The sequence below is a fragment of the Balaenoptera borealis genome (genome assembly GCF_965194805.1).
Source record: "Balaenoptera borealis genome assembly, chromosome: 10".
NCBI lineage: Eukaryota > Metazoa > Chordata > Mammalia > Artiodactyla > Balaenopteridae > Balaenoptera > Balaenoptera borealis.
In genome coordinates, this window is record NC_138874.1 from 28,546,917 (window position 1) to 28,566,864 (window position 19,948).

A 19,948-nucleotide genomic window follows, 5' to 3' on the forward strand; every position below is an offset into this window, starting at 1 on the left:
TCATTATGATGACAAGTGTTCTGGAGCATTGTGATGACAAGGGCATGGAGCATTGTGATTACAGGGTCATGGAGCATTGTGATGACAACTGTTATGGAACATTGTGATGACAGGGTTCATGGAGCATTGTGATTAAAAGGGCCATGGAGCATTTTGATGACAAGGGCAGGCGAACATTTTGATTACATTGGTAATGGAGCATTGTGATGACATGGGCAGGGAACATTGTGAAGACAGGTGTAATGGAACATTGTGATTACAGGGGACATGGAGCATTTTGATGACATGGGCAGGCAACATTGTGATGACAGGTGTCATGGAGCATTGGGATGACAATTGTCATGGAACGTTGTGCTGACAGGGATCATGGAGCATTGTGATGAGACGGTCATTGGAGCATTGTGATGACAGGCGTACTGGAGCCTTCTGAGGAAAGGTGTCATGAGTCATTGTGATTACAGCGATCATGGAACATTGTGATGACAGTGGTCATGGAGCATTGTAATGACAGGGGCCATGGAGCATTGTGATGACAGGGGTCATGGGGCATTGTGATGACAGTGGTCATGGAGCATTGTGATGAAAGGGGTCATGGAGCACTGTGATCACAGGGGCCATGTATAATTGTGATGACAAAGACCATGGAGCATTGTGATGACAGTTGTCATGGAGCATTGTGTTGAAATGGGCATGGAGCATTGTGACGACAATGGTCATGGAGCATTGTGATGACTGGTATCATGGAGCATTGTTCTGAAAGAGGTCATGGGGCAGTGTAATGACAAGTATCATGGAGGATGTGATGAAAGGAGTCATGGAGCATTGTGATTAAATGGATCATGAGGCATTTTGATGACAAGAGACATGGAACATTGTGATGACAGGGCTAGTGGAGCATTGTGATGACAAGGGCTATGGAGCATTGTGATGACTGGGGTCATGGAGCATTGTGATGAAAGGGGTCATGGATCACTACGATGACATGGGTAATGGAGCATTGTGATGATATGAGCATGGAGCATTGTGATGACATGGTTCATGGAGCATTGTGATGACAAGTGCCATGGCGAATTGTGATGACAGGTGTCATGGGGCATTGTGATGACAGTGGTCATGTAGAATTGTAATGAAAGGTATCATGGAGGACTCTGATGACAGGGGCCGTGGAGCACTGTGATGACAGTGGTCATCTAGAATTGTGATGAAATATACCAGGGAGCATTGTGATGACAGGGGTCATGGATCACCGCAATTATAGGGGCCAAGGAGCATTGTGAATACAAAGATCATGGAGCATTGAGATGACAGGTGTCATGGATCATTGTGATGACAAGGGTCCTGGAACCTTGTGATGACACGGTTCATGGAGCATTGTGATGACAAGGTTCTTCAAGCATTGTGATGACACGGTCATGGAGCATTATGATGACAAGAGTTCTGGAGCATTGTGATGAAAAGGGTATGGAGCACTGTGATTACAGGGGACCAGGAGCGTTGTGATTACATGGGCAGTGAATATTGTGATGACATGGTTCATGGAGCATTGTGATGAGAGGGGCCTTGGAGTATTATGATGATAGGCGTCATGGGGTATTGTGATGAGAGTGGTCATAGAACATTGTGATGAAAGGGATCATGGAGCAATGTGATTACAGGGGCCATGGAGCATTTTGAATGCATAGGCCTTGGAGCAGTGTGATGACAGGGGTCATGGAGCATTGTGATGAATGTGGTCATAGTTCATTGTGATGATAAGTGTCCAGGAACATTGTGATGACATGGATCATGGAGCATTGTGATGACAAGGGCCATGGCGAATTGTGATGACAGGTGTCATGGGGCATTGTGATGACAGTGGTCATCTAGAATTGTGATGAAAGGTAACATGTAGCACTGTGATAACAGGGGTCATGGAGCATTGTGATGACAAAGGCCATGGAGCATTTTGATGACAAGTGTCATGGAGCATTGTGATGAGACGGGCATGGAGCATTATGATGCCAAGAGTTCTGGAGCATTGTGCTGACAAGGGCATGGAGAATTGTGATGACAAGGGCCATGGCCAATTCTGATGACAGGTGTCCTCGGGCATTGTGATGACAGAGGTTATCTAGCATTGTGATGAAAGGTACCATGGATCACTGTGATAATATGGGACATGGAGCATTGTGATTATAAAGGCAATGGAGCATTTTAATGAAAAGTGTCATGGAGAATTGTGATGAGACGGGCATGGAGCATTATGATGACAAGAGTTCTGGAGCATTGCGTTGACAAGGGAATGGAGCATTGTGATTACAGGGACCAAGGAGGAGAGTGATGACATCTGTCATGGAACATTGTGCTGAACAGGGGCCATGGAGTATTGTGATGACAGGTATAATGTGGCATTGTAATGACAGTGGTCATAGAGCATTGTGATGAAATGGATCATGGAGCAATGTGATTACAGGGACCATGTAGCATTGCAAATGCATAGGCTATGGAGCATTGTGATGACAGGAGTCAAGGAGCATTGTGATGTAAGTGGTCATGGATCATTGTGATGACAAGTGTCCTGGACCATTGTGATGACACGGGTCATGGAGCATTGTGATGGCAAGGGCCATGGCGAATTGTGATGACATGTGTCTTGGGGAATTGTGATGACAGTGGTCATCTAGAACTGTGATAAAAGGTATCATGGAGCACGGTGATGACATTGGCCATGGAGTATTGTAATGACAAGGCCATGGAACATTGTGATGACAAGTATCATGGAGCTTTGTGATGACACGAGCATTCATCATTATGATGACAAGAGTTCTGGAGCATTGTGATGACAAGGGCATGGAGCATTGTGATTACAGGGTCATGGAGCATTGTGATGACAACTGTCATGGAACATTGTAAGGAAAGGGTTCATGGAGCATTGTGATTAAAGGGGCCATGGAGCATTTTGATGACAAGGGCAGGCGAACATTTTGATTACATTGGTAATGGAGCATTGTGATGACATGGGCAGGGAACATTGTGAAGAGAGGTGTAATGGAACATTGTGATTACAGGGGACATGGAGCATTTTGATGACATGGGCAGGCAACATTGTGATGACAGGTGTCATGGAGCATTGTGATGACAATTGTCATGGAACGTTGTGCTGACAGGGATCATGGAGCATTGTGATGAGACGGTCATTGGAGCATTGTGATGACAGGCGTACTGGAGCCTTCTGAGGAAAGGTGTCATGGGTCATTGTGATTACAGCGATCATGGAACATTGTGATGACAGTGGTCATGGAGCATTATAATGACAGGGGCCATGGAGCATTGTGATGACAGGGGTCATGGGGCATTGTGATCACAGGGGCCATGTATAATTGTGATGACAAAGGCCATGGAGCATTGTGATGACAGTTGTCATGGAGCATTGTGTTGAAAGGGGCATGGAGCATTGTGACGACAATGGTCATGGAGCATTGTGATGACTGGTATCATGGAGCATTGTTCTGAAAAAGGTCATAGGGCAGTGTAATGACAAGTGTCATGGAGGATGTGATGAAAGGAGTCATGGAGCATTGTGATTAAATGGATCATGAGGCATTTTGATGACAAGAGTCATGGAACATTGTGATGACAGGGCTAATGGAGCATTGTGATGACAAGGGCTATGGAGCATTGTGATGACTGGGGTCATGGAGCATTGTGATGAAAGCGGTCATGGATCACTACGATGACATGGGTAATGGAGCATTGTGAGGATATGAGCATGGAGCATTGTGAGGACAGGGGCCAGGGAGCATTGAAATGATAAGGGCAGGGAACATTGTGATGACAGCAGTCATGGATCATTGTGATGATACCTGTCATGGAACATTGTGCTGACAGGGGCTATAGAGCATTGTGATGACAGGTGTCATGTGGCATTGTGATGACAGTGGTCATAGAGCATTGTTATGACAGGGGTCAAGGAGCATTGTGATGACAGTGGTCATGTAGAATTGTAATGAAAGGTATCATGGAGGACTCTGACGACAGGGGCCGTGGAGCACTGTGATGACAGTGGTCATCTAGAATTGTGATGAAATATACCAGGGAGCATTGTGATGACAGGGGTCATGGATCACCGCAATTATAGGGGCCAGGGAGCATTGTGAATACAAAAATCATGGAGCATTGAGATGACAGGGGTCATGGATCATTGTGATGACAAGGGTCCTGGAACCTTGTGATGACACGGTTCATGGAGCATTGTGATGACAAGGTTCTTCAAGCATTGTGATGACACGGGCATGGAGCATTATGATGACAAGAGTTCTGGAGCATTGTGATGAAAAGGGTAGGGAGCACTGTGATTACAGGGGACCAGGAGCATTGTGATTACATGGGCAGTGAATATTGTGATGACAGGGGTTCATGGAGCACTGTGATGACAAGTGTCATGGAACATTGTGATGACAGGGTTCATGGAGTATTGTGATGAGAGGGGCCTTGGAGCATTATGATGATACGCGTCATGGGGCCTTGTGATGACAGCGGTCTTGGAGCATTGTGATGAAAGGGATCATGGAGCAATGTGATTACAGGGGCCATGGAGCATTTTGAATGCATAGGCCATGGAGCAGTGTGATGACAGGGGTCATGGAGCATTGTGATGAATGTGGTCATAGTTCATTGTGATGATAAGTGTCCAGGAACATTGTGATGACATGGATCATGGAGCATTGTGATGACAAGGGCCATGGCGAATTGTGATGACAGGTGTCATGGGGCCTTTTGATGACAGTGGTCATCTAGAATTGTGATGAAAGGTAACATGGAGCACTATGATAACAGGGGCCATGGAGCATTGTGATGACAAAGGCCATGGAGCATTTTGATGACAAGTGTCATGGAGCATTGTGATGAGACGGGCATGGAGCATTATGATGCCCAGAGTTCTGGAGCATTGTGGTGACAAGGGCATGGAGCATTGTGATGACAAGGGCCATGGCCAATTCTGATGACAGGTGTCCTCGGGCATTGTGATGACAGAGGTTATCTAGCATTGTGATGAAAGGTTCCATGGATCACTGTGATAATAGTGGCCATGGAGCATTGTGAAGATAAAGGCCATGGAGCATTTTAATGAAAAGTGTCATGGAGAATTGTGAGGAGACGGGCATGGAGCATTATGATGACAAGAGTTCTGGAGCATTGCGTTGACAAGGGAATGGAGCATTGTGATTACAGGGACCATGGAGGAGAGTGATGACATCTGTCATGGAACATTGTGCTGACAGGGGCCATGGAGCATTGTGATGACAGGTATAATGTGGCATTGTAATGACAGGGGTCATAGAGCATTGTGATGAAATGGATCATGGAGCAATGTGATTACAGGGACCATGTAGCATTGCGAATGCATAGGCTATGGAGCATTGTGATGACAGGAGTCAAGGAGCATTGTGATGTAAGTGGTCATGGATCATTGTGATGACAAGTGTCCTGGACCATTGTGATGACACGGGTCATGGAGCATTGTGATGGCAAGGGCCATGGCGAATTGTGATGACATGTGTCTTGGGGCATTGTGATGACAGTGGTCATCTAGAATTGTGATAAAAGGTATCATGGAGCACTGTGATGACAGGGGCCATGGAGTATTGTAATGACAAGGCCATGGAACATTGTGATGACAAGTATCATGGAGCTTTGTGATGACACGAGCATTCATCATTATGATGACAAGAGTTCTGGAGCATTGTGATGACAAGGGCATGGAGCATTGTGATTACAGGGCCATGGAGCATTGTGATGACAACTGTCATGGAACATTGTGATGACAGGGTTCATGGAGCATTGTGATTAAAGGGGCCATGGAGCATTTTGATGACAAGGGCAGGCGAACATTTTGATTACATTGGTAATGGAGCATTGTGATGACATGGGCAGGGAACATTGTGAAGACAGGTGTAATGGAACATTGTGATTACAGGGGACATGGAGCATTTTGATGACATGGGCAGGCAACATTGTGATGACAGGTGTCATGGAGCATTGTGATGACAATTGTCATGGAACGTTGTGCTGACAGGGATCATGGAGCATTGTGATGAGACGGTCATTGGAGCATTGTGATGACAGGCGTACTGGAGCCTTCTGAGGAAAGGTGTCATGGGTCATTGTGATTACAGCGATCATGGAACATTGTGATGACAGTGGTCATGGAGCATTGTAATGACAGGGGCCATGGAGCATTGTGATGACAGGGGTCATGGGGCATTGTGATGACAGTGGTCATGGAGCATTGTGATGAAAGGGGTCATGGAGCACTGTGATCACAGGGGCCATGTATAATTGTGATGACAAAGGCCATGGAGCATTGTGATGACAGTTGTCATGGAGCATTGTGTTGAAAGGGGCATGGAGCATTGTGACGACAATGGTCATGGAGCATTGTGATGACTGGTATCATGGAGCATTGTTCTGAAAAAGGTCATGGGGCAGTGTAATGACAAGTATCATGGAGGATGTGTTGAAAGGAGTCATGGAGCATTGTGATTAAATGGATCATGAGGCATTTTGATGACAAGAGTCATGGAACATTGTGATGACAGGGCTAATGGAGCATTGTGATGACAAGGGCTATGGAGCATTGTGATGACTGGGGTCATGGAGCATTGTGATGAAAGGGGTCATGGATCACTACGATGACATGGGTAATGGAGCATTGTGATGATATGAGCATGGAGCATTGTGATGACAGGGGCCAGGGAGCATTGAGAATGACAAGGGCAGGGAACATTGTGATGACAGCAGTCATGGATCATTGTGATGATACCTGTCATGGAACATTGTGCTGACAGGGGCTATAGAGCATTGTGATGACAGGTGTCATGTGGCATTGTGTTGACAGTGGTCATAGAGCATTGTGATGACAGGGGTCAAGGAGCATTGTGATGAAAGTGGTCATGGAGCACTGTGATGACACGGGAATGGAGCATTATGATGACAAGAGTTCTGGAGCATTGTGATGACAAGGGTATGGAGCATTGTGATTACAGGGGACCAGGAGCATTGTGATTACATGGGCAGTGAATATTGTGATGACAGGGGTCATGGAGCACTGTGATGACTAGTGTCATGGAACATTGTGATGACAGGGATCATGGAGCATTGTGATGAGAGGGGCCTTGGAGCAGTATGATGATAGGCGTTATGGGGCATTGTGATGACAGCGGTCTTGGAGCATTGTGATGAAAGGGATCATGGAGCAATGTGATTACAGGAGCCATGGAGCATTGTGAATGCATAGGCCATGGAGCAATGGAATGACAGGGGTCAAGGAGCATTGTGATGTAAGTTGTCATGGAGCATTGTGATGACTATTGTCCATGAACATTGTGATGACATGGTTCATGGAGCATTGTGATGACAGGTGTCATGTGGAATTGTGATGAGAGCGGTCATATAGAATTGTGATGAAAGGTATCAGGGAGGACTCTGCTGACAGGGGCCGTGGAGCACTGTGATGACAGTGGTCATCTAGAATTGTGATGCAATATACCAGGGAGCATTGTGATGACAGTGGTCATGGATCACCGCAATTATAGAGGCCATGGAGCATTGTGAATACAAAGATCATGGAGCATTGAGATGACAGGGGTCACGGATCATTGTGATGACAAGGGTCCTGGAACCTTGTGATGACACGGTTCATGGAGCATTGTGATGACAAGGTTCTTCAAGCATTGTGATGACACGGGCATGGAGCATTATGATGACAAGAGTTCTGGAGCATTGTGATGACAAGGGTATGGAGCACTATGATTACAGGGGACCAGGAGCATTGTGATTACATGGGCAGTGAATATTGTGATGACAGGGGTCATGGAGCACTGTGATGACTAGTGTCATGGAACATTGTGATGACAGGAATCATGGAGCATTGTGATGAGAGGGGCCTTGGAGCACTATGATGATAGGCGTCATGGGGCATTGTGATGACAGCGGTCTTGGAGCATTGTGATGAAAGGGATCATGGAGCAATGTGCTTACAGGAGCCATGGAGCATTGTGAATGCATAGGCCATGGAGCAATGAAATGACAGGGGTCAAGGAGCATTGTGATGTAAGTTGTCATGGAGCATTGTGATGACAAGTGTCCATGAACATTGTGATGACATGGTTCATGGAGCATTGTGATGACAAGTGCCATGGCGAATTGTGATGACAGGTGTCATGGGGCATTGTGATGACAGTGGTCATGTAGAATTGTAATGAAAGGTATCATGGAGGATTCTGACGACAGGGGCCGTGAGGCACTGTGATGACAGTGGTCATCTAGAATTGTGATGAAATATACCAGGGAGCATTGTGATGACAGGGGTCATGGATCACCGCAATTATAGGGGCCATGGAGCATTGTGAATACAAAGATCATGGAGCATTGAGATGACAGGGGTCATGGATCATTGTGATGACAAGGGTCCTGGAACCTTGTGATGACACGGTTCATGGAGCATTGTGATGACAAGGTTCTTCAAGCATTGTGATGACACGGGCATGGAGCATTATGATGACAAGAGTTCTGGAGCATTGTGATGAAAAGGGTATGGAGCACTGTGATTAGAGGGGACCAGGAGCATTGTGATTACATGGGCAGTGAATATTGTGATGACAGGGCTTCATGGAGCACTGTGCTGACAAGTGTCATGGAACATTGTGATGACAGGGTTCATGGAGCATTGTGATGAGAGGGGCCTTGGAGCATTATGATGATAGGCGTCATGGGGTATTGTGATGAGAGTGGTCATAGAACATTGTGATGAAAGGGATCATGGAGCAATGTGATTACAGGGGCCATGGAGCATTTTGAATGCATAGGCCATGGAGCAGTGTGATGACAGGAGTCAAGGAGCATTGTGATGTAAGTGGTCATGGATCATTGTGATGACAAGTGTCCTGGACCATTGTGATGACACGGGTCATGGAGCATTGTGATGGCAAGGGCCATGGCGAATTGTGATGACATGTGTCTTGGGGCATTGTGATGACAGTGGTCATCTAGAATTGTGATAAAAGGTATCATGGAGCACGGTGATGACAGGGGCCATGGAGTATTGTAATGACAAGGCCATGGAACATTGTGATGACAAGTATCATGGAGCTTTGTGATGACACGAGCATTCATCATTATGATGACAAGAGTTCTGGAGCATTGTGATGACAAGGGCATGGAGCATTGTGATTACAGGGTCATGGAGCATTGTGATGACAACTGTCATGGAACATTGGGATGACAGGGTTCATGGAGCATTGTGATTAAAGGGGCCATGGAGCATTTTGATGACAAGGGCAGGCGAACATTTTGATTACATTGGTAATGGAGCATTGTGATGACATGGGCAGGGAACATTGTGAAGACAGGTGTAATGGAACATTGTGATTACAGGGGACATGGAGCATTTTGATGACATGGGCAGGCAACATTGTGATGACAGGTGTCATGGAGCATTGTGATGACAATTGTCATGGAACGTTGTGCTGACAGGGATCATGCAGCATTGTGATGAGACGGTCATTGGAGCATTGTGATGACAGGCGTACTGAAGCCTTCTGAGGAAAGGTGTCATGGGTCATTGTGATTACAGCGATCATGGAACATTGTGATGACAGTGGTCATGGAGCATTGTAATGACAGGGGCCATGGAGCATTGTGATGACAGGGGTCATGGGGCATTGTGATGACAGTGGTCATGGAGCATTGTGATGAAAGGGGTCATGGAGCACTGTGATCACAGGGGCCATGTATAATTGTGATGACAAAGGCCATGGAGCATTGTGATGACAGTTGTCATGGAGCATTGTGTTGAAATGGGCATGGAGCATTGTGACGACAATGGTCATGGAGCATTGTGATGACTGGTATCATGGAGCATTGTTCTGAAAAAGGTCATGGGGCAGTGTAATGACAAGTATCATGGAGGATGTGTTGAAAGGAGTCATGGAGCATTGTGATTAAATGGATCATGAGGCATTTTGATGACAAGAGTCATGGAACATTGTGATGACAGGGCTAATGGAGCATTGTGATGACAAGGGCTATGGAGCATTGTGATGACTGGGGTCATGGAGCATTGTGATGAAAGGGGTCATGGATCACTACGATGACATGGGTAATGGAGCATTGTGATAATATGAGCATGGATCATTGTGATGACAGGGGCCAGGGAGCATTGAGAATGACAAGGGCAGGGAACATTGTGATGACAGCAGTCATGGATCATTGTGATGATACCTGTCATGGAACATTGTGCTGACAGGGGCTATAGAGCATTGTGATGACAGGTGTCATGTGGCATTGTGATGACAGTGGTCATAGAGCATTGTGATGACAGGGGTCAAGGAGCATTGTGATGAAAGTGGTCATGGAGCACTGTGATGACACGGGAATGGAGCATTATGATGACAAGAGTTCTGGAGCATTGTGATGACAAGGGTATGGAGCTTTGTGATTACAGGGGACCAGGACCATTGTGATTACATGGGCAGTGAATATTGTGATGACAGGGGTCATGGAGCACTGTGATGACTAGTGTCATGGAACATTGTGATGACCGGGATCATGGAGCATTGTGATGAGAGGGGCCTTTGAGCATTATGATGATAGGCGTTATGGGGCATTGTGATGACAGCGGTCTTGGAGCATTGTGATGAAAGGGATCATGGAGCAATGTGATTACAGGAGCCATGGAGCATTGTGAATGCATAGGCCATGGAGCAATGAAATGACAGGGGTCAAGGAGCATTGTGATGTAAGTTGTCATGGAGCATTGTGATGACTATTGTCCATGAACATTGTGATGACATGGTTCATGGAGCATTGTGATGACAGGTGTCATGTGGAATTGTGATGAGAGCGGTCATATAGAATTGTGATGAAAGGCATCAGGGAGGACTCTGCTGACAGGGGCCGTGGAGCACTGTGATGACAGTGGTCATCTAGAATTGTGATGAAATATACCAGGGAGCATTGTGATGACAGGGGTCATGGATCACCGCAATTATAGAGGCCATGGAGCATTGTGAATACAAAGATCATGGAGCATTGAGATGACAGGGGTCACGGATCATTGTGATGACAAGGGTCCTGGAACCTTGTGATGACACGGTTCATGGAGCATTGTGATGACAAGGTTCTTCAAGCATTGTGATGACACGGGCATGGAGCATTATGATGACAAGAGTTCTGGAGCATTGTGATGACAAGGGTATGGAGCACTATGATTACAGGGGACCAGGAGCATTGTGATTACATGGGCAGTGAATATTGTGATGACAGGGGTCATGGAGCACTGTGATGACTAGTGTCATGGAACATTGTGATGACAGGAATCATGGAGCATTGTGATGAGAGGGGCCTTGGAGCACTATGATGATAGGCGTCATGGGGCATTGTGATGACAGCGGTCTTGGAGCATTGTGATGAAAGGGATCATGGAGCAATGTGCTTACAGGAGCCATGGAGCATTGTGAATGCATAGGCCATGGAGCAATGAAATGACAGGGGTCAAGGAGCATTGTGATGTAAGTTGTCATGGAGCATTGTGATGACAAGTGTCCATGAACATTGTGATGACATGGTTCATGGAGCATTGTGATGACAAGTGCCATGGCGAATTGTGATGACAGGTGTCATGGGGCATTGTGATGACAGTGGTCATGTAGAATTGTAATGAAAGGTATCATGGAGGATTCTGACGACAAGGGCCGTGAGGCACTGTGATGACAGTGGTCATCTAGAATTGTGATGAAATATACCAGGGAGCATTGTGATGACAGGGGTCATGGATCACCGCAATTATAGGGGCCATGGAGCATTGTGAATACAAAGATCATGGAGCATTGAGATGACAGGGGTCATGGATCATTGTGATGACAAGGGTCCTGGAACCTTGTGATGACACGGTTCATGGAGCATTGTGATGACAAGGTTCTTCAAGCATTGTGATGACACGGGTATGGAGCATTATGATGACAAGGGTTCTGGAGCATTGTGATGAAAAGGGTATGGAGCACTGTGATTACAGGGGACCAGGAGCATTGTGATTACATGGGCAGTGAATATTGTGATGACAGGGGTTCATGGAGCACTGTGCTGACAAGTGTCATGGAACATTGTGATGACAGGGTTCATGGAGCATTGTGATGAGAGGGGCCTTGGAGCATTATGATGATAGGCGTCATGGGGTATTGTGATGAGAGTGGTCATAGAACATTGTGATGAAAGGGATCATGGAGCAATGTGATTACAGGGGCCATGGAGCATTTTGAATGCATAGGCCATGGAGCAGTGTGATGACAGTGGTCATAGAGCATTGTGATGAAATGGATCATGGAGCAATGTGATTACAGGGACCATGTAGCATTGCGAATGCATAGGCTATGGATCATTGTGATGACAGGAGTCAAGGAGCATTGTGATGTAAGTGGTCATGGATCATTGTGATGACAAGTGTCCTGGACCATTGTGATGACACGGGTCATGGAGCATTGTGATGGCAAGGGCCATGGCGAATTGTGATGACATGTGTCTTGGGGCATTGTGATGACAGTGGTCATCTAGAATTGTGATAAAAGGTATCATGGAGCACGGTGATGACAGGGGCCATGGAGTATTGTAATGACAAGGCCATGGAACATTGTGATGACAAGTATCATGGAGCTTTGTGATGACACGAGCATTCATCATTATGATGACAAGAGTTCTGGAGCATTGTGATGACAAGGGCATGGAGCATTGTGATTACAGGGTCATGGAGCATTGTGATGACAACTGTCATGGAACATTGGGATGACAGGTTTCATGGAGCATTGTGATTAAAGGGGCCATGGAGCATTTTGATGACAAGGGCAGGCGAACATTTTGATTACATTGGTAATGGAGCATTGTGATGACATGGGCAGGGAACATTGTGAAGACAGGTGTAATGGAACATTGTGATTACAGGGGACATGGAGCATTTTGATGACATGGGCAGGCAACATTGTGATGACAGGTGTCATGGAGCATTGTGATGACAATTGTCATGGAACGTTGTGCTGACAGGGATCATGGAGCATTGTGATGAGACGGTCATTGGAGCATTGTGATGACAGGCGTACTGGAGCCTTCTGAGGAAAGGTGTCATGGGTCATTGTGATTACAGCGATCATGGAACATTGTGATGACAGTGGTCATGGAGCATTGTAATGACAGGGGCCATGGAGCATTGTGATGACAGGGGTCATGGGGCATTGTGATGACAGTGGTCATGGAGCATTGTGATGAAAGGGGTCATGGAGCACTGTGATCACAGGGGCCATGTATAATTGTGATGACAAAGGCCATGGAGCATTGTGATGACAGTTGTCATGGAGCATTGTGTTGAAAGGGGCATGGAGCATTGTGACGACAATGGTCATGGAGCATTGTGATGACTGGTATCATGGAGCATTGTTCTGAAAAAGGTCATGGGGCAGTGTAATGACAAGTATCATGGAGGATGTGTTGAAAGGAGTCATGGAGCATTGTGATTAAATGGATCATGAGGCATTTTGATGACAAGAGTCATGGAACATTGTGATGACAGGGCTAATGGAGCATTGTGATGACAAGGGCTATGGAGCATTGTGATGACTGGGGTCATGGAGCATTGTGATGAAAGCGGTCATGGATCACTACGATGACATGGGTAATGGAGCATTGTGATGATATGAGCATGGAACATCGTGATGACAGGGGCCAGGGAGCATTGAGAATGACAAGGGCAGGGAACATTGTGATGACAGCAGTCATGGATCATTGTGATGATACCTGTCATGGAACATTGTGCTGACAGGGGCTATAGAGCATTGTGATGACAGGTGTCATGTGGCATTGTGATGACAGTGGTCATAGAGCATTGTGATGACAGGGGTCAAGGAGCATTGTGATGAAAGTGGTCAAGGAGCACTGTGATGACACGGGAATGGAGCATTATGATGACAAGAGTTCTGGAGCATTGTGATGACAAGGGTATGGAGCACTATGATTACAGGGGACCAGGAGCATTGTGATTACATGGGCAGTGAATATTGTGATGACAGGGGTCATGGAGCACTGTGATGACTAGTGTCATGGAACATTGTGATGACAGGAATCATGGAGCATTGTGATGAGAGGGGCCTTAGAGCATTATGATGATAGGCGTCATGGGGCATTGTGATGACAGCGGTCTTGGAGCATTGTGATGAAAGGGATCATGGAGCAATGTGCTTACAGGAGCCATGGAGCATTGTGAATGCATAGGCCATGGAGCAATGAAATGACAGGGGTCAAGGAGCATTGTGATGTAAGTTGTCATGGAGCATTGTGATGACAAGTGTCCATGAACATTGTGATGACATGGTTCATGGAGCATTGTGATGACAAGTGCCATGGCGAATTGTGATGACAGGTGTCATGGGGCATTGTGATGACAGTGGTCATGTAGAATTGTAATGAAAGGTATCATGGAGGACTCTGACGACAGGGGCCGTGAGGCACTGTGATGACAGTGGTCATCTAGAATTGTGATGAAATATACCAGGGAGCATTGTGATGACAGGGGTCATGGATCACCGCAATTATAGGGGCCATGGAGCATTGTGAATACAAAGATCATGGAGCATTGAGATGACAGGGGTCATGGATCATTGTGATGACAAGGGTCCTGGAACCTTGTGATGACACGGTTCATGGAGCATTGTGATGACAAGGTTCTTCAAGCATTGTGATGACACGGGCATGGAGCATTATGATGACAAGAGTTCTGGAGCATTGTGATGAAAAGGGTATGGAGCACTGTGATTACAGGGGACCAGGAGCATTGTGATTACATGGGCAGTGAATATTGTGATGACAGGGGTTCATGGAGCACTGTGCTGACAAGTGTCATGGAACATTGTGATGACAGGGTTCATGGAGCATTGTGATGAGACGGGCCTTGGAGCATTATGATGATAGGCGTCATGGGGTATTGTGATGAGAGTGGTCATAGAACATTGTGATGAAAGGGATCATGGAGCAATGTGATTACAGGGGCCATGGAGCATTTTGAATGCATAGGCCATGGAGCAGTGTGATGACAGGGGTCATGGAGCATTGTGATGAATGTGGTCATAGTTCATTGTGATGATAAGTGTCCAGGAACATTGTGATGACATGGATCATGGAGCATTGTGATGACAAGGGCCATGGCGAATTGTGATGACAGGTGTCATGGGGCCTTGTGATGACAGTGGTCATCTAGAATTGTGATGAAAGGTAACATGGAGCACTGTGATAACAAGGGCCATGGAGCATTGTGATGACAAAGGCCATGGAGCATTTTGATGACAAGTGTCATGGAGCATTGTGATGAGACGGACATGAAGCATTATGATGCCAAGAGTTCTGGAGCATTGTGGTGACAAGGGCATGGAGCATTGTGATGACAAGGGCCATGGCCAATTCTGATGACAGGTGTCATCGGGCATTGTGATGACAGAGGTTATCTAGCATTGTGATGAAAGGTACAATGGATCAATGTGATAACAGGGCCCATGGAGCATTGTGAGGATAAAGACCATGGAGCATTTTAATGAAAAGTGTCATGGAGAATTGTGATGAGACGGGCATGGAGCATTATGATGACAAGAGTTCTGGAGCATTGCGTTGACAAGGGAATGGAGCATTGTGATTACAGGGACCATGGAGGATAGTGATGACATCTTTCATGGAATATTGGGCTGACAGGGGCCATGGAGCATTGTGATGACAGGTATAATGTGGCATTGTAATGACAGTGGTCATAGAGCATTGTGATGAAATGGATCATGGAGCAATGTGATTACAGGGACCATGTAGCATTGCGAATGCATAGGCTATGGAGCATTGTGATGACAGGAGTCAAGGAGCATTGTGATGTAAGTGGTCATGGATCATTGTGATGACAAGTGTCCTGGACCATTGTGATGACACGGGTCATGGAGCATTGTGATGGCAAGGGCCATGGCGAATTGTGATGACATGTGTCTTGGGGCATTGTGATGACAGTGGTCATCTAGAATTGTGATAAAAGGTATCATGGAGCACGGTGATGACAGGGGCCATGGAGTATTGTAATGACAAGGCCATGGAACATTGTGATGACAAGTATCATGGAGCTTTGTGATGACACGAGCATTCATCATTATGATGACAAGAGTTCTGGAGCATTGTGATGACAAGGGCATGGAGCAATGTGATTACAGGGTCATGGAGCATTGTGATGACAACTGTCATGGAACATTGGGATGACAGGGTTCATGGAGCATTGTGATTAAAGGGGCCATGGAGCATTTTGATGACAAGGGCAGGCGAACATTTTGATTACATTGGTAATGGAGCATTGTGATGACATGGGCAGGGAACATTGTGAAGACAGGTGTAATGGAACATTGTGATTACAGGGGACATGGAGCATTTTGATGACATGGGCAGGCAACATTGTGATGACAGGTGTCATGGAGCATTGTGATGACAATTGTCATGGAACGTTGTGCTGACAGGGATCATGGAGCATTGTGATGAGACGGTCATTGGAGCATTGTGATGACAGGCGTACTGGAGCCTTCTGAGGAAAGGTGTCATGGGTCATTGTGATTACAGCGATCATGGAACATTGTGATGACAGTGGTCATGGAGCATTGTAATGACAGGGGCCATGGAGCATTGTGATGACAGGGGTCATGGGGCATTGTGATGACAGTGGTCATGGAGCATTGTGATGAAAGGGGTCATGGAGCACTGTGATCACAGGGGCCATGTATAATTGTGATGACAAAGGCCATGGAGCATTGTGATGACAGTTGTCATGGAGCATTGTGTTGAAAGGGGCATGGAGCATTGTGACGACAATGGTCATGGAGCATTGTGATGACTGGTATCATGAAGCGTTGTTCTGAAAAAGGTCATGGGGCAGTGTAATGACAAGTATCATGGAGGATGTGATGAAAGGAGTCATGGAGCATTGTGATTAAATGGATCATGAGGCATTTTGATGACAAGAGTCATGGAACATTGTGATGACAGGGCTAATGGAGCATTGTGATGACAAGGGCTATGGAGCATTGTGATGACTGGGGTCATGGAGCATTGTGATGAAAGGGGTCATGGATCACTACGATGACATGGGTAATGGAGCATTGTGATGATATGAGCATGGATCATTGTGATGACAGGGGCCAGGGAGCATTGAGAATGACAAGGGCAGGGAACATTGTGATGACAGCAGTCATGGATCATTGTGATGATACCTGTCATGGAACATTGTGCTGACAGGGGCTATAGAGCATTGTGATGACAGGTGTCATGTGGCATTGTGATGACAGTGGTCATAGAGCATTGTGATGACAGGGGTCAAGGAGCATTGTGATGAAAGTGGTCATGGAGCACTGTGATGACACGGGAATGGAGCATTATGATGACAAGAGTTCTGGAGCATTGTGATGACAAGGGTATGGAGCATTGTGATTACAGGGGACCAGGACCATTGTGATTACATGGGCAGTGAATATTGTGATGACAGTGGTCATGGAGCACTGTGATCACAGGGGCCATGTATAATTGTGATGACAAAGGCCATGGAGCATTGTGATGACAGTTGTCATGGAGCATTGTGTTGAAAGGGGCATGGAGCATTGTGACGACAATGGTCATGGAGCATTGTGATGACTGGTATCATGGAGCATTGTTCTGAAAAAGGTCATGGGGCAGTGTAATGACAAGTATCATGGAGGATGTGATGAAAGGAGTCATGGAGCATTGTGATTAAATGGATCATGAGGCATTTTGATGACAAGAGTCATGGAACATTGTGATGACAGGGCTAATGGAGCATTGTGATGACAAGAGCTATGGAGCATTGTGATGACAAGTGTCATGGAGCATTGTGATGAGACGGGCATGGAGCATTATGATGCCCAGAGTTCTGGAGCATTGTGGTGACGAGGGCATGGAGCATTGTGATGACAAGGGCCATGGCCAATTCTGATGACAGGTGTCCTCGGGCATTGTGATGACAGAGGTTATCTAGCATTGTGATGAAAGGTACCATGGATCACTGTGATAACAGGGGCCATGGAGCATTGTGATGATAAAGGCCATGGAGCATTTTAATGAAAAGTGTCATGGAGAATTGTGATGAGACGGGCATGGAGCATTATGATGACAAGAGTTCTGGAGCATTGCGTTGACAAGGGAATGGAGCATTGTGATTACAGGGACCATGGAGGAGAGTGATGACATCTGTCATGAAACATTGTGCTGACAGGGGCCATGGAGCATAGTGATGACAGGTATAATGTGGCATTGTAATGACAGTGGTCATAGAGCATTGTGATGAAATGGATCATGGAGCAATGTGATGACAGGGACCATGTAGCATTGCGAATGCATAGGCTATGGAGCATTGTGATGACAGGAGTCAAGGAGCATTGTGATGTAAGTGGTCATGGATCATTGTGATGACAAGTGTCCTGGACCATTGTGATGACACGGGTCATGGAGCATTGTGATGGCAAGGGCCATGGCGAATTGTGATGACATGTGTCTTGGGGCATTGTGATGACAGTGGTCATCTAGAATTGTGATAAAAGGTATCATGGAGCACTGTGATGACAGGGGCCATGGAGTATTGTAATGACAAGGCCATGGAACATTGTGATGACAAGTATCATGGAGCTTTGTGATGACACGAGCATTCATTATTATGATGACAAGAGTTCTGGAGCATTGTGATGACAAGGGCATGGAGCATTGTGATTACAGGGTCATGGAGCATTGTGATGACAACTGTCATGGAACATTGTGATGACAGGGTTCATGGAGCATTGTGATTAAAGGGGCCATGGAGCATTTTGATGACAAGGGCAGGCGAACATTTTGATTACATTGGTAATGGAGCATTGTGATGACATGGGCAGGGAACATTGTGAAGACAGGTGTAATGGAACATTGTGATTACAGGGGACATGGAGCATTTTGATGACATGGGCAGGCAACATTGTGATGACAGGTGTCATGGAGCATTGTGATGACAATTGTCATGGAACGTTGTGCTGACAGGGATCATGGAGCATTGTGATGAGACGGTCATTGGAGCATTGTGATGACAGGCGTACTGGAGCCTTCTGAGGAAAGGTGTCATGAGTCATTGTGATTACAGCGATCATGGAACATTGTGATGACAGTGGTCATGGAGCACTGTGATCACAGGGGCCATGTATAATTGTGATGACAAAGGCCATGGAGCATTGTGATGACAGTTGTCATGGAGCATTGTGTTGAAAGGGGCATGGAGCATTGTGACGACAATGTTCATGGAGCATTGTGATGACTGGTATCATGGAGCATTGTTCTGAAAAAGGTCATGGGGCAGTGTAATGACAAGTATCATGGAGGATGTGATGAAAGGAGTCATGGAGCATTGTGATTAAATGGATCATGAGGCATTTTGATGACAAGAGTCATGGAACATTGTGATGACAGGGCTAATGGAGCATTGCGATGACCAGAGCTATGGAGCATTGTGATGACAAGTGTCATGGAGCATTGTGATGAGACGGGCATGGAGCATTATGATGCCCAGAGTTCTGGAGCATTGTGGTGACAAGGGCATGGAGCATTGTGATGACAAGGGCCATGGCCAATTCTGATGACAGGTGTCCTCGGGCATTGTGATGACACAGGTTATCTAGCATTATGATGAAAGGTACCATGGATCACTGTGATAACAGGGGCCATGGAGCATTGTGATGATAAAGGCCATGGAGCATTTTAATGAAAAGTGTCATGGAGAATTGTGATGAGACGGGCATGGAGCATTATGATGACAAGAGTTCTGGAGCATTGCGTTGACAATGGAATGGAGCATTGTGATTACAGGGACCATGGAGGAGAGTGA

At 46.2% G+C, this 19,948-nt stretch overlaps 1 long non-coding RNA gene across 6 annotated transcripts in view; it reads left to right on the forward strand.

Annotated features, from left to right (window-relative positions):
• The window catches only part of LOC309636271, an 868,657-nt gene that overhangs the window by 476,831 nt on the left and 371,878 nt on the right, over positions 1-19,948 (forward strand). Inside the window, exon 3 of one of the 6 annotated variants that reach the window (XR_014249354.1) lies at positions 1,385-1,474. The exons of the other annotated variants lie outside the window; for them this stretch is intronic. This is a non-coding gene — a long non-coding RNA (uncharacterized lncRNA). Of the gene's footprint in view, positions 1-1,384; positions 1,475-19,948 lie in introns of those variants that run through there. 6 annotated transcript variants of the gene reach the window in all.